This window comes from Myotis lucifugus, unplaced genomic scaffold (genome assembly GCF_000147115.1).
Source record: "Myotis lucifugus unplaced genomic scaffold, Myoluc2.0 scaffold_10, whole genome shotgun sequence".
Classification (NCBI taxonomy): Eukaryota; Metazoa; Chordata; class Mammalia; order Chiroptera; family Vespertilionidae; genus Myotis; species Myotis lucifugus.
The window spans coordinates 10,225,466-10,238,366 of record NW_005871058.1 but is presented as its reverse complement, the minus strand read 5'-3'; the positions used below and the strand labels follow the sequence as shown (position 1 = coordinate 10,238,366).

General features: G+C 39.1%; 1 pseudogene; it reads left to right on the top strand.

The window, feature by feature from the left end:
• The first annotated feature begins 629 nt into the window (after positions 1–629).
• LOC102434975 overlaps positions 630–12,901 on the top strand; it is a 13,194-nt pseudogene continuing 922 nt past the window's right edge.

Here is a 12,901-nt window from a genome sequence, read left to right as displayed (position 1 = left end):
GTGACTATTTTGTAACTGCCAATTTGTACTTCTCAATCTCTTCTCCTTTGTCATCCAGTCCCCCAGCCTCCTTCCTCTCTGTCAACCATCAGTATGTTTTTTGTAACTATGAGTCTATTTCTATTTTGTTTGTTCATTTATTTTGTTCTTTAGGTTCCACATGTAAGTGAAATCATATGGTATTTGTTTTTCTCTAGCAGATAGAATTTTTAAAATTAACTAACCCCAAATTCATAGAAGGTATGAATCAATGAATAATTTTCTTTATTTCTTAAATATTTAGTATTGTGAATGTTTATCTTGACAAGATTAGATATGGTAAATTAAATAACCTTGTACACAATGTTTCTGGTCACTTGAAATGCATTTATTTAATCTAGAGCTAAGGTCCTGTTGGACAGTGTATCATATATTGGCCATAATCCACAGTCAAATATTGGGGAAGTTATAGTTTCATTTGTGTGTAAATTTTTGCATTTGTCATGTTCAACTTTAGACATATATCAGACATTGTTTTTAACTATCTAGTAAAACAATAAAATAAAAGTGAGAAAGCTACACACCTCGATGTTCAGAACACATGATCCCTTAGGTTTCAGAGTAGTCAGGTGCCCTTCTCTGCAGCTGGGATGAAGAATGAACTCGCACCTCAGAGTAAGTCACGGCTTCTTCTCCTAATTCTGAAAAACATAAACATATGGAAGATAAAATGAAAGCTTTCTTATGACTTCCTTGGTCATAGAAGTGCCATAACTAATATAAATGGTTCACAAAGAAGATATATCGATTATAGTTAAACCTAATAAATAATTTGGAGTTTCTTTCAATGTAGAGAATATTTTTAAGAACAGATGATCATTAAAGTTCACAAAAGATTTAGAAACAAATTTTTAAGGTATATCATTTTTTATTACATTCAAGTTAAATCTTTTTATGAAATTGTAAATTACCAATTTGAAAGTTGATGAGATATGTGGAATTAATTCTTGTCATTACATAATAAATAAAATATTCTTTTAAAGCCAGGCTTAGAAAATCTCCCAATTTCACTTACAGACCTTCATATTTCTGGTTAAACTCTTATCTCTTTTTAGTATAGATTTGTTTGCCTGTATCCCTCCATTATCATCAGGTAATTATTTAAAATCTGACATAAATTCTACCTCTGTCAAGAAAACTTTTCAGATCTTTCAGTAAGAATTTATCATGTCTTCCCACAAATTCTCATTTATAACACTGTTCTTTAAACCCATCATCACCTTTTGTTTTTATTTATGCTGCTATTTCCTCACTAGGACACACTATGATTACAGAAGTCACGTCTTAATAATTTTGCCATTATTTGTTAGGTTCATTTATGCACTTTATAATTCCAACAACTTGACTTTGATGCCAAACTGAATATTTTGTACATCAAATACATTCTACCTAAAAAAGAATCTTGAAAATTTAAAGGGAGCTTTGCATATGTTTCAGTACCTAAATAGTCTATGGCTATTCCATGTACTATTGAATATACAAATCTAACAGTAAGTTTTCTGAACTTCTTTCCAGTAGAATTTTGGGGTTTTTTTATATTGTTTAAATATCTTTCCATATAGAATTAAGAATTTCCTTCCAAGTATTTCTAATGATCTTATATCCAATAGCTATCATAATCAAGAAAACATATTTAAGTCTGTTCTAATCTGCCTACCTACCATCTGTTTCTTTATCAATCTATCTATCGATCTTTCATCTATCTGAATATGTACCTTCTTATTGATAACTATCACTCTCCATGTTCTATTAAAATTTTTTCATCAAATTTTATTTAATAATAATTATAATAATATATAGAAAATAAAATACATTAATATCATGAAAAGTACCTGCTTTTTAGTGGAAGATGCAAGGATCTTTGTAGAATGCATATTTTCCTGGGAAGAAGAAGATTATAATTCTTGGAAAAGAAGTCTGAATATAAGAATTCTTGATGACAATAAATGCGTAGTATAATGTCTTTTTTTTGTCCTATACACAAAATAATAGGTGAGAACGGAGTCTGAAAATAAGTGTTCTCACGATGCAACCACACAGGAAGTCCTTCTATCTAAAAACAAATTCGGGGCCTTTTATCAGTGTGAACTTTAGTAGCATCAAAATACCTGGTATATTTTCAGTAATGATCAATATGGGTCACTCAATTGGATATTAAGACGCAAAAAAATACAGATTTTTTCAATTAGGAAAGTAATCCACACCCGCTTTTAAGTTTTCTGCAACATATCTTACCAACTGTTTGGCTACAATAGTACATCAAAATTTTGCTAATAAATGTGCATAATTTATCACAGTCTATTATATTTTCTTTGTTTTATAGAATCATTTTGCATTTAAATTTTCAATGGAATTAAAAGTATCAGTCTTACCTACAAGCTGAGCTTGTAAAAGTGAATAGGAATTAACTAATTGGGAAATAAGTGGAAAAAGCTTGGTAAGCAAAGGAAATAGCATTTGAAAATTTCCTAAGCCAGGAATGAACATATGGGTAAGGTTTTGACATACAAAGTTGTGAAACCATCACAAGTGAAATAAATTTATCTGTCCCCCATACACAGGATGGGGCAAAAATAGGCTTTCATTTGTGAGTATGCAAAACACAGAGCTTATTCTTTTGAAAACATATATTTTAGAATAATTTTGTTGAGTTTTTATTATCCCTTTTGTATTGGTGGAGTTATTTTTTGTATTTATTCCTAAATATTTTATTGTAATTATTATTATGTAAATAGGGTTTTCATCTTTTGTCTTCTAGTTGGTTTTATTTCTGTAAACTGCTATCTATTTTAGTATATTTATTTCACAACTGATAATTTGCTAAATTACTTATTTTTTTAGCTGAATTTATCACTGATTCTCTCATATAATTTTCATACATTATCATGCCTTGTGGAAATAAAGAGTTTTTATTCCATTTTTATATTTTTATTTAGTTTTTCTAGTCTAGTTACATTGGCGAACATGACCAGAACAATGTTAATGAAGAGTGAAGATAATCGGCCTCAATCCCAATTTCTTACTTTAATGCAATATCTCAAAGATTTTTCTGCAAAGTAGAACACTAGCTTTAGAATATGCACACATACTCACCACACACAACATACATCTACATAAAGTATATGTATGTACTTAATTCAGTTAAAGTATCCATATATTTTTACTTTTCTTTAGTTTCATATTAATTATATATAAATATACAAATAAATAAAGATCAATATATCTATTGAATAATGTTTGTAGATGCTTCAGGTGCATTTGAAAAGGAGGTATATTTCCTATTATCAGTATATACTGGTCAATTTATATCCAGAATATCTATCACACTGAAAATATTACTAAGATTATTTATAACATAACTTATTTTTGTCCAAATGTTCTGTCTTGTATTGAGAGTGGTCTGTTAAAATCACCATTTTTTATAGTTAAAAATGTTTTTATTAGCCCCAATAAAACCCCAATAAGCAGTACTCTTCATTCTCCCTTCCTTCCTGACAACCAGTAATCTGTTTTCTGTGGATTTACCTATTCAGAATCCTATATAATAAATATGCAAATTGACCATCACTCCAACACACAAGATGGCGGCCTCCATGTGGTCAAAGATGGCCACCAAAAGATGGCCAACAGGGAAGGGCAGTTGGGGGGGCAACCAGGCCAGCAGGTGTGGAAGTTAGGGGTGACCAGGCCTGCAGGGGAGGGCTGTTAGGGACAATGAGACCTACAGGGGAGGTCAGTTAGGTGTGACCAGTCTGCAGGGGAGGATAGTTAGGAGAAACTAGGCCTGCAGGGGAGGGAAATTGGGGACAATCAGGCCTGCAAGAGAGGACAGTTGGGGGTGACCAAGTCGTAAGGGGAGGGCAGATGGGGGCGACAAGCCTGGCAGGAGAGGGCAGGTGGGGGTGACCAGGCTGGCAGGGGAGGGCAGTTGGGAGTGACCGAGCCTGTAGGAGAGAGCAGTTGGGAGGGACCAGGCCTTGAGGGACAGACATTTGGGGGTGACCGTGATGTCAGGGGAGGACAGTTGGGGGCTATCAGGCAGGCAGGAGAACAGTTAGGCGTTGATCAGGCTGGCAGGGGAGTGGTAAGGGGGTGATAAAGCAGGAATGCAGAGCCGATTAGGGGCGGTCAGGCAGGCAGGCAGGCGAGCAGTATAGAGCTAGCAGTCCTGGATTGTGAGGGATCCCAGATAGGAGAGGGTGCAGGCTGGGCTGAGGGACACCCAACCAATGCATGAATTTCATGCACTGGGCCTCTAGTTCTATATAATAAAAGGCTAATATGAAAATGGACCGAACAGTTGAACGACAGGTCACTATGACACACACTGACCACGAGAGGGCACACGCTCAACACAGAAGCTGCCCCCTGGTGGTCAGTGTGCTCCCACAGGGGGAGCAACACCAGCCAGAAGCCAGGTTCAAGGCAGCAGAGCTCAGTAGCAATGCTGGGAGTGCTAAGGATGTCTGACTGCTGGCTGAGGGAGCAGGCCTAAGCAAACAGTTGGACATTCCTCAAGGGCTCCCAGACTGTGAGAGGGTGCAGCTAGGCTGAGGGACCGTCCCTCCACCCCCAGTGTATGAAATGTTATTTATATAATTACTAGAGGCCCGGTGCACAAAAATTTGTGCACTCAGGGAGGGGGGGATCCCGCAGCCCGGCCTGTACCCTCTTGCAGTCTGGGACCCCTCAAGAGATAATGACCTGCTAGCTTAGGCCTGCTCCCGGGTGGCAGAGGGCAGGCCCAATCCCTAAGTGCAGCCCCTGGTCATGCTCAGGGTAGGGCCGATTGGGGGGTTGGGGCACCGACCCCTGTCACACTCAAGGCAGGGTCGATGGGGAGGTTGCGGCGCCACCCCCTGTCATGCACAGAGCAGGACCCATCAGGGGTGTTGGGGCTCCGTACCCTGTCACGCACAGAGCAGGGCCGATCAGGGGGTTGAGGAGCTCCCCGCTGTCACTCACAGAGTAGGGCCAATAGGGGAGTTGGGGCACCACCTCCTGTCACACACAGAGCAGGGCGGATCAGGGGGTTGGGGCGCTGCACCCTGTAACACTCAAGGCAGGGCCAAGGGGGAGGTTATGACTCTACCCTGTCACACACAGAGCAAGGCCCATGGAGGGGGGTTGGGGCACCACCCTCTATCACCCACAGAGCAGGGCCGATCAGGGGGTTGGGGTGCCGCCACTGTCACACTCAGGGCAGGGACGATGGAGAGGTTATGGCTCTACCCTGTCACACACAGAGCAAGGCCCATGGTGGGGGGGAGTTGGGATGCCGCACCCTGTCACACACAGAGCAGGGCCGATCAGGGGGTTGGTGCGCTGCACCCTGTCAAACACAGAGCCGCAGGGCAATCAGGGGGGGAGCTCCCCACATCAGGCACAGAGCAGGGCAGATAGGGAGGTTGTGGCCCCGCCCCCTGTCACACAGAGCCGCAGGGCGATCAGGGGGTTTGGGCACTGCCCCCTGTCACGCTGATCCCGGTGCCCGGAGCCTTGCTGCTCCGCTGATCCCGGTGCCAGGAGGCATATTACCCTTTTACTATATAGAATAGAGGCCTGGTGCACGGGTCGGGGCCGGCTAGTTTGCCCTGAAGGGTGTCCTGGATCAGGGTGGGGGTCCCCACTGGGTGCCTGGCCAGTCTGGGTGAGGGGCTGAGGGCTGTTTTCCGGAAGCGAGTGACTGAAGCTTCCAACCACTCCTTGTTTCCTTTCTTTTTTTTTTTTTTATTCTGGGCCAGCTTTAGCTCTGAGGCCTCGCCACTGAAAACATCGATACAATGTTGCTAAAGCCCAGCTGAATGAAAGCCGGTTTCTGGTGTTTTGTTTAGCTTCTTATTTGCAACATAGTACATAGTTGCTTAGAGTTGCAACTCAGAGGCCAGCAAGGCAGGCGGGGAACGTTGGAGTCCTCTGTTACTGAAGCAAGCAAGCCTCATGTTCGCTTCCAGCTGCCTGGCTGCTGGCCACCATCTTGGCTGACAGTTAATTTGCATATACTCACTGATTAGCCAATGAAAAGGGTAGCGGTCGTACGCTAATTACCATGTTTCTCTTTTATTAGTGTAGATTTCTTAGTGAAAACTAAGAAACAATTTAAATATGCATTGGAAAAAATTCAAAGTCTATCAATAATAAGATTTTTAGTCATATACCAATAAAACACAATTCAAGCAGCTACTTATAAAAATTTGAAAATTTTATAAGACATGATTAGAATAATCACAAGGACATTTTCTTAAGTAAAAAATAATCATAGAATTTTTTGTATATTTTCTTAAATATATGTTTTTATTTTTTTATTTTTATTTTTTAAAATCTTTATTGATCAGATTATTACAGTTTTTCCTCTTTTTTCCCCCCATAGCGCCACTCCACCCGGTTCCCACCCTCTGCCCTCACACACCCCCCCCCCACTGTCCTCATCCATAGGTGCACGATTATTGTCCAGTCTCTTCTAGCATCCCCCACATCCATTTCCCAGCGCAAGAATAGTCAGTCCACTCTCTTTTCTATGCCCCAGTTTATTCTGTTCATCAGATTATTTATTCACTTGATTTTTAGATTCACTTGTTGATAGATGTGTATTTGTTGTTCATAATTTGTATCTATACCTATTTCTTCTTCTTCCTCTTCTTACAAGATACCTTTCAGCATTTCATATAATATTCCTTTAGCTTTTCCTTATCTGTGAAGCTCTTTATCTGACCTTCGATTCTGAATGATAGCTTTGCTGGATAAAGTAATCTTGATTGTAGGTTCTTGGTATTCATCACTTTGAATATTTCTTGCCACTCCCTTCTGGCCTGCAAAGTTTCTGTTGAGAAATCAGCTGACAGTCGTATGGGTATTCCCTTGTAGGTAATTGACTGTATTTCTCTTGCTGCTTTTAAGATTCTCTCTTTGTCTTTTGCTCTTGGCATTTTAATGATGATGTGTCTTGGTGTGGTCCTCTTTGGATTCCTTTTGTTTGGGGTTCTCTGCGCTTCCTGGACTTGGAAGTCTATTTCTTTCACCAGGTAGAAGAAGTTTTCTGTCATTATTTCTTCAAATAGGTTTTCAGTATCTTGCTCTCTCTCTTCTTCTGGCACCCCTATAATTCGGATGTTGGTACGCTTGAAGCTGTCCCAGAGGCTCCTTACACTATCTTCGTATTTTTGGATTCTTTTTTCATTTTGCTTTTCCGGTTGGGTGTTTTTTGCTTCTTCGTATTTCAAATCGTTGACTTGATTCTTGCAATCCTCTAGTCTGCTGTTGGGAGTCTGCATAATATCTTTTATTTCAGTCAGTGTATGCTTAATTTCCAGGTGGTCCTTTATCATAACCTCAAGGGTCTGACTAGATTTCTTGAGGATCTCATTACATTTATCGGCGGTCTCACCAGTCTTTTCGAGGGTCTTACTAAATTTATTGGCGGTTTCTAGACAGTTCTTGAAAAACCTTAAAAGTGTGGTTTTGAACTCTATATCCAGGACTTTGCTTTCCTCCATTTCTGTAATTTGTTTCCTGTTTCTTTTTCTCTGCATTTTTTATGCTTCCCTGTGTTGATAAAGTGGTTTTCTGTGCTAAGTGTCCTATAGGGCCCAGTGGCTCAGCCTCCCTAATTACCTGAGGTGGACACTCTTGGTGCACCCCTCTGTGGGCTTTGTGTACAGGCTTGTTGTAGTTAAGCCTTGATTGTTGTAGGTAACACTGGGGATTGACCTCCAGGTTAATTGGCTGTTAGAATCAGCTGTGTCTGCAGTGGGAAAACTTCTGTCCTGGATCTCTAGGGATGTGCTAATCTAGCCTCTGCCTGAGGCTATCCAGCAACTGCTCCTTGCAAGGCTTGGGTGGGGCAGATCCCAGGGGATCAACAGGGCGGGCGGAGAGCAGTTATGGCTGCTCTCAGTCCTGCCTTCAGAGGCCTCGCTACTCAGTGTCCCAGCAATTGCTGCAAGTACCTCCCAGAGAAAGCTGCCCTCGAGTTCCGACCGATGCCAGACAGTCCCGCTTCTCCCGTATGAGTCTGGGACCCCAGAGACTTGCCAGGAACTGGAGCTCAGAGCCTGAGACTCCCTCCCGATTGAAGAAGACAACCGCGCCCTCAGCCGCCAGCCCGCTCCGGGTGCGCCTCTGTACCTTAGTATTTTACTTCTGCACCCCACCTCCTCTGAGTCTCGGTATGCTTTTCTCTTTCCTTCTAATTGTAGAATTTCCACTCAGCCAGACTTCCTGTGGTTCTGGAAGATGTCCTTTCTGTCTTTTAGTTGTATTTTTGAAGTGGTTGTGTGAGGCAGCAATCTCCCGTGTTTACCTATGCCGCCATCTTGGTTTTTCCCAAACATATGTTTTTAAAAGGAGTTAGGGAAACTGTCCAGTTTTCTCGCAGTTGGAAAGAATGCATTCTGTCTTCTGGCAGAATTCAAATTTAAACAACACACTTAAAATACCTGCAATTTTTGTGCTTTCTTTTTTTAATACAGAGGCATTTTTGGTTGATGTCTCAGAAATTTTAAAAAATGGTAATTTAACCATGAGTTATTCTGGGGGAACTTGTAGAAAGAAATAAGAGAAAATACTAGATCTTATAGTCTGATTTTTAATAATTCACAAAGTACTAGTTTTACCTCCTGAGAAAACATATGTGGAAAAGACACTAATAACACTGTCATAGAAAACACTCTAATGTCTATATTAAAAATACCAAAACCCTTTATGCTTTCTCTCACTCATTTTTCTTTAACAGCATCTGCATTTTTCCTTACCTGGTGTATTGCTGTAGCTCTGGGAATCCATTTCACTGTAATGGTAATGATATGGAGTGCCATCATCATATTGTAAGTGATTACAGAGACATAGACAGCATTGCAAATCTAAAGAATGTAATACATTACTTTGATTAATATTCAGCAGGACAGAAATATAAACTAGCAACAATTCATGTGCCTTTATATTTTAGCTATTTGTACAGAAACATGTCATATATTTTTATTTTTGCCTGAACTATGTCACAACATATAACTTTCTAATAATTATGATTATTTTAACAGCCTTATTCAACCAAGCAGTGGCAATTTCCTTGAATGGTAAGAGAAAGTTTTCTAATATTTTGAAGCACTAGTTGTGTGTATCTGTGTATACAGGGGTTTAGGCATGTATCCAGTGCTGCTGACTGGAAAGTTTATAAGACAGATCATGTATTTGTAGAAATCTACACTTGAAACCTATATAATCTTATTAATCAATCTCACCCCAATAACTGTAATAAAAAGAAAATGTTAAAGAAAATGAATTCTTGTCCACAATTTACTATTGCTTTTTAAATTTTATTTTATTTTTTACAATGAAGGAGTAATTGTAAAAATTAGAACACATAGTTTTGGTATATCTATCCATAAATATAGAGGCATGTCATTGGGTATGACTTTAATGGTCTAATTTTTGGAATTTTAGAGTTAGAATAAAAAAGGTATTTACCCTGCCTCAAAGAAAATTTTGATATAATGTTCAGATATGAGCAGAATTAATAACATATAACATATTCTCCCTTTCTAGAAAGTTACTGTGGCCCATGTCCTAAAAACTGGCTATGTTACAGAAATAACTGCTACCAATTTATTAATGAAAGTAAGAACTAGTTTCAGAGCCAAGCTTCCTGCATGTCTCAAAATTCTAGTCTCCTGAAGATATACAGCCAAGAGAACCAGGTGAAGCATTGTTTTAATTCATCTGCCTATATTGAGTCCTACCATATGTGGCAACTCTCTGGAATATGAACCTGAAATATAATAGAGGCACAAGGCTCTGATACATCAACTCCATATTCTTCTGTATTAAAAATAAAAAATCACATAAATTGCGGCTATTATATATGTGTTGTTGAAGTTGGAATTCTGAAAGAGGACAGAATGCAGTTTCCTCAACTGTGGGGAAAATGATGACATGATTATAGCCTTGTGTTTAATACAATTCTGAGAACTGACTTTATTTGTGATTTCCAATAGGATCTCTTTAAATTGCTAAAGTCCTACCATTGGATGGGACTAAAAAAGAATTCCACAAACGGAACCTGGCAGTGGGAAGATGGCTCCATTCTGGCTCCCGATCAGTAAGTCTGTACCTATAGCAGTTCTCTAGCTGTGAATTTGCCTCTAAGCTATTCATATGATCACTGAACTATCACCTTTTCCTTCACACAATGCCAGGACATCCCATATGCTAATAGAGTAAGACCAAAACTCTTAGGGCCTAGATTTAGTACATTGGGAAGCAGGCAGTACCCATAAAAATGAGTAAAATTAATTGTTTGCTATGTGCTAAATACTGTGCAAGCTACTTCCTATGAACATATGTGTGCAAGACATTGTATGAGCAGAGGCTCTCCTTTTTTTACATAAATACCTAGGAGAGAAACAGATGAACCTTATAATAAATATATGTTTAACTATTTAAGGGACTGCCAGACTATTATTCAAAAGGCTTGTGCAATTTTGCAATCTCACTAGCAGTGTGTGAGACTTAGGAGTTGCTCAACATCTTGGTCAATACTTGTTATGATCAGTTTCTTAAATTTTATCCATTCTAATGTGTATAGTGGTATCTCATTGTGGTTTGAATTTGCATTGTCTTCAAGAATAATGATATTGAACATCTTTTCTGTGCTTATTTAACATTCATGTTTCAATTTTTTATTTAATTAATTTCTGCTCTGATTTTTATTATCTTCTCACTCAGGGTTAAATTTTCTTTCTCTAGTTTATTATCACAAAAACTAATATATGGGTAGGAAACTTTTCCTCTTTTCTAATCAAAGCATTCATGATATTAATATTTGATATTATTTGGCATCATTCCACATGTATGAACTATTTATTTTCATTTTTATTCATTCCAAAATAGTTTCTAAATTCCCTTTTACATTGTTCTTTGATGCATGAAATTTTCAGGTGTTAGTTTATAACTTTTGAGAATTTCCCAGAGGTATTTCTATTATCAATGTCTAATTCCATTTTGATCAACAAACATACTTTGTGGCTTGAATATACTTGAACTTGTTGATATTGGTTTTTATGTATCAGACTCTGGTCTATCTTTTTTTTAAGGTTGACTCTATTACAGATATCCCCCATTTTCTCACCCTTTTCCTTTCTTCACCCTGCCCCCACCCCACCTGGGCCTTCATCACATTATTTTCTGTGTCCATGGGTTATGCCTACCTATAGTAATAAAAGTGTAATATGCTAATTAAACTGGAGAGCGGAACAACCTTCCAGACGTCATTCTGGACATCCTTCTGGACTAAACCGAGGTGGCAGGGGCTGAAGCAGAGGCGGTTAGGGACGATCAGGCAGACAAGGGAGCAGTTAGGGTCATCAGGCAAGCAGGCAGGCAGAGGAAGTTAGGGGTGATCATGCAGATAGGCAGAGCGGTGAGGGGCATCAGGCAGACAGTGGAGCAGTTAGGGGCATCATGCATGCAGAGGCAGTGAGGAATGAGCAAGCAGGCTGGAAAATGGATATGGGCTATCAGTCAGGCAAGCAAGTGGTTAGGGGAGATCTTTTAAGCAGGCAAGTGTTTAGGCGTGATCAGGCAGGCATGCAGAGGGATCAGGGATGATCAAGCAGGCAGAGTGGTTAGGTATGATCAGACAGGCAGACAGAGGGGTTAGGGGCAATCAGGCAGACAGGCAGAATGGTTAGGGATGAACAGGCAGACAGGCGAGTGCTTAGGGACTATCTGGCAGGCAGGTGAGTGGTTTAGCAATCAGGTAGGCAGGCCAGCCGTTAGTAGCCAGCAGTCCCAGATTGCAAGAGGGTGCAGGCCGAACTGACGGACTCCCCCCGCCATGCGCATGAATGGCGTGCACCGGGCCTCTATATGTATATATATTCTTTGGTTGATATCTTCCCATCCTCCCAACCTTCTTGCCCTTTGAGATCTGTTCGTCTTTTCCATTTATCCATACCTGCCGTCCTATTTCTGAAATTTTGTATGTGTCCCTGGATAACTTAGAATTGATCTGTATGGATGAGATGTCACTTTTGACAAAAAAGAGTTATCTGGGAATACTAATAAGATTTTGTATCATCTCACCTCACTTTATCCACTCTGCAAGTATAAAAGTTCAGTTTCTAAATAAAACAACCAGCATACTAAACTTGTGGTTATGAATGTAACAAATACTGATTGAGTGCTACTCGATTTCCATAAACCATGCAGAGATAACTACAGAGATGAAGAGACCATAACTCCTATAAAAGCTTTACACTTTAGTTAGAAATATAGTTATGAACGAATAAGTAAAGTCCATGTAATCCATATTCTGTCGGAAATGTGATGAGAATGGCATAGGAAAACAAACACAGAAATTAAAGAAACACATGAAAAGAGTTAGATTAGAGAGAATGAGTTTCTAATGTGCATGATTGAGACCAACTAATAGCTGTTACCAAATATATCTTATTTTTTTCTCTTATAGTGGCTAGTTGTTTCTGTGTAGACAGAAATAATGATCTCTTCCTCTATAATATTTATATATATAATCAGGCCACAGTCCTTTATTGGTGTCAATTTCATATGAAAGTAGAATCATCATTCTTTCCTCAGCCTTATCTTTCCTACCTGTTCCTGGCAGAAAACACATCAGAATTTATTACATTAATTATATAACTCCAAAATACTCAAATTCTTGAGTTAAATAGATATACATGTATAATTATGCCTAAACCACATACATACATACACACTCTTATGTATGTGTGTATATACTGGAGGATTTATAATAAAAATTTAATAATTTTAAATTAAAAAAATAAATTTTTTAAAGTAAATTGCATATATCTGAAAAATATTGTACATTTTTCACAAAAAATGACAG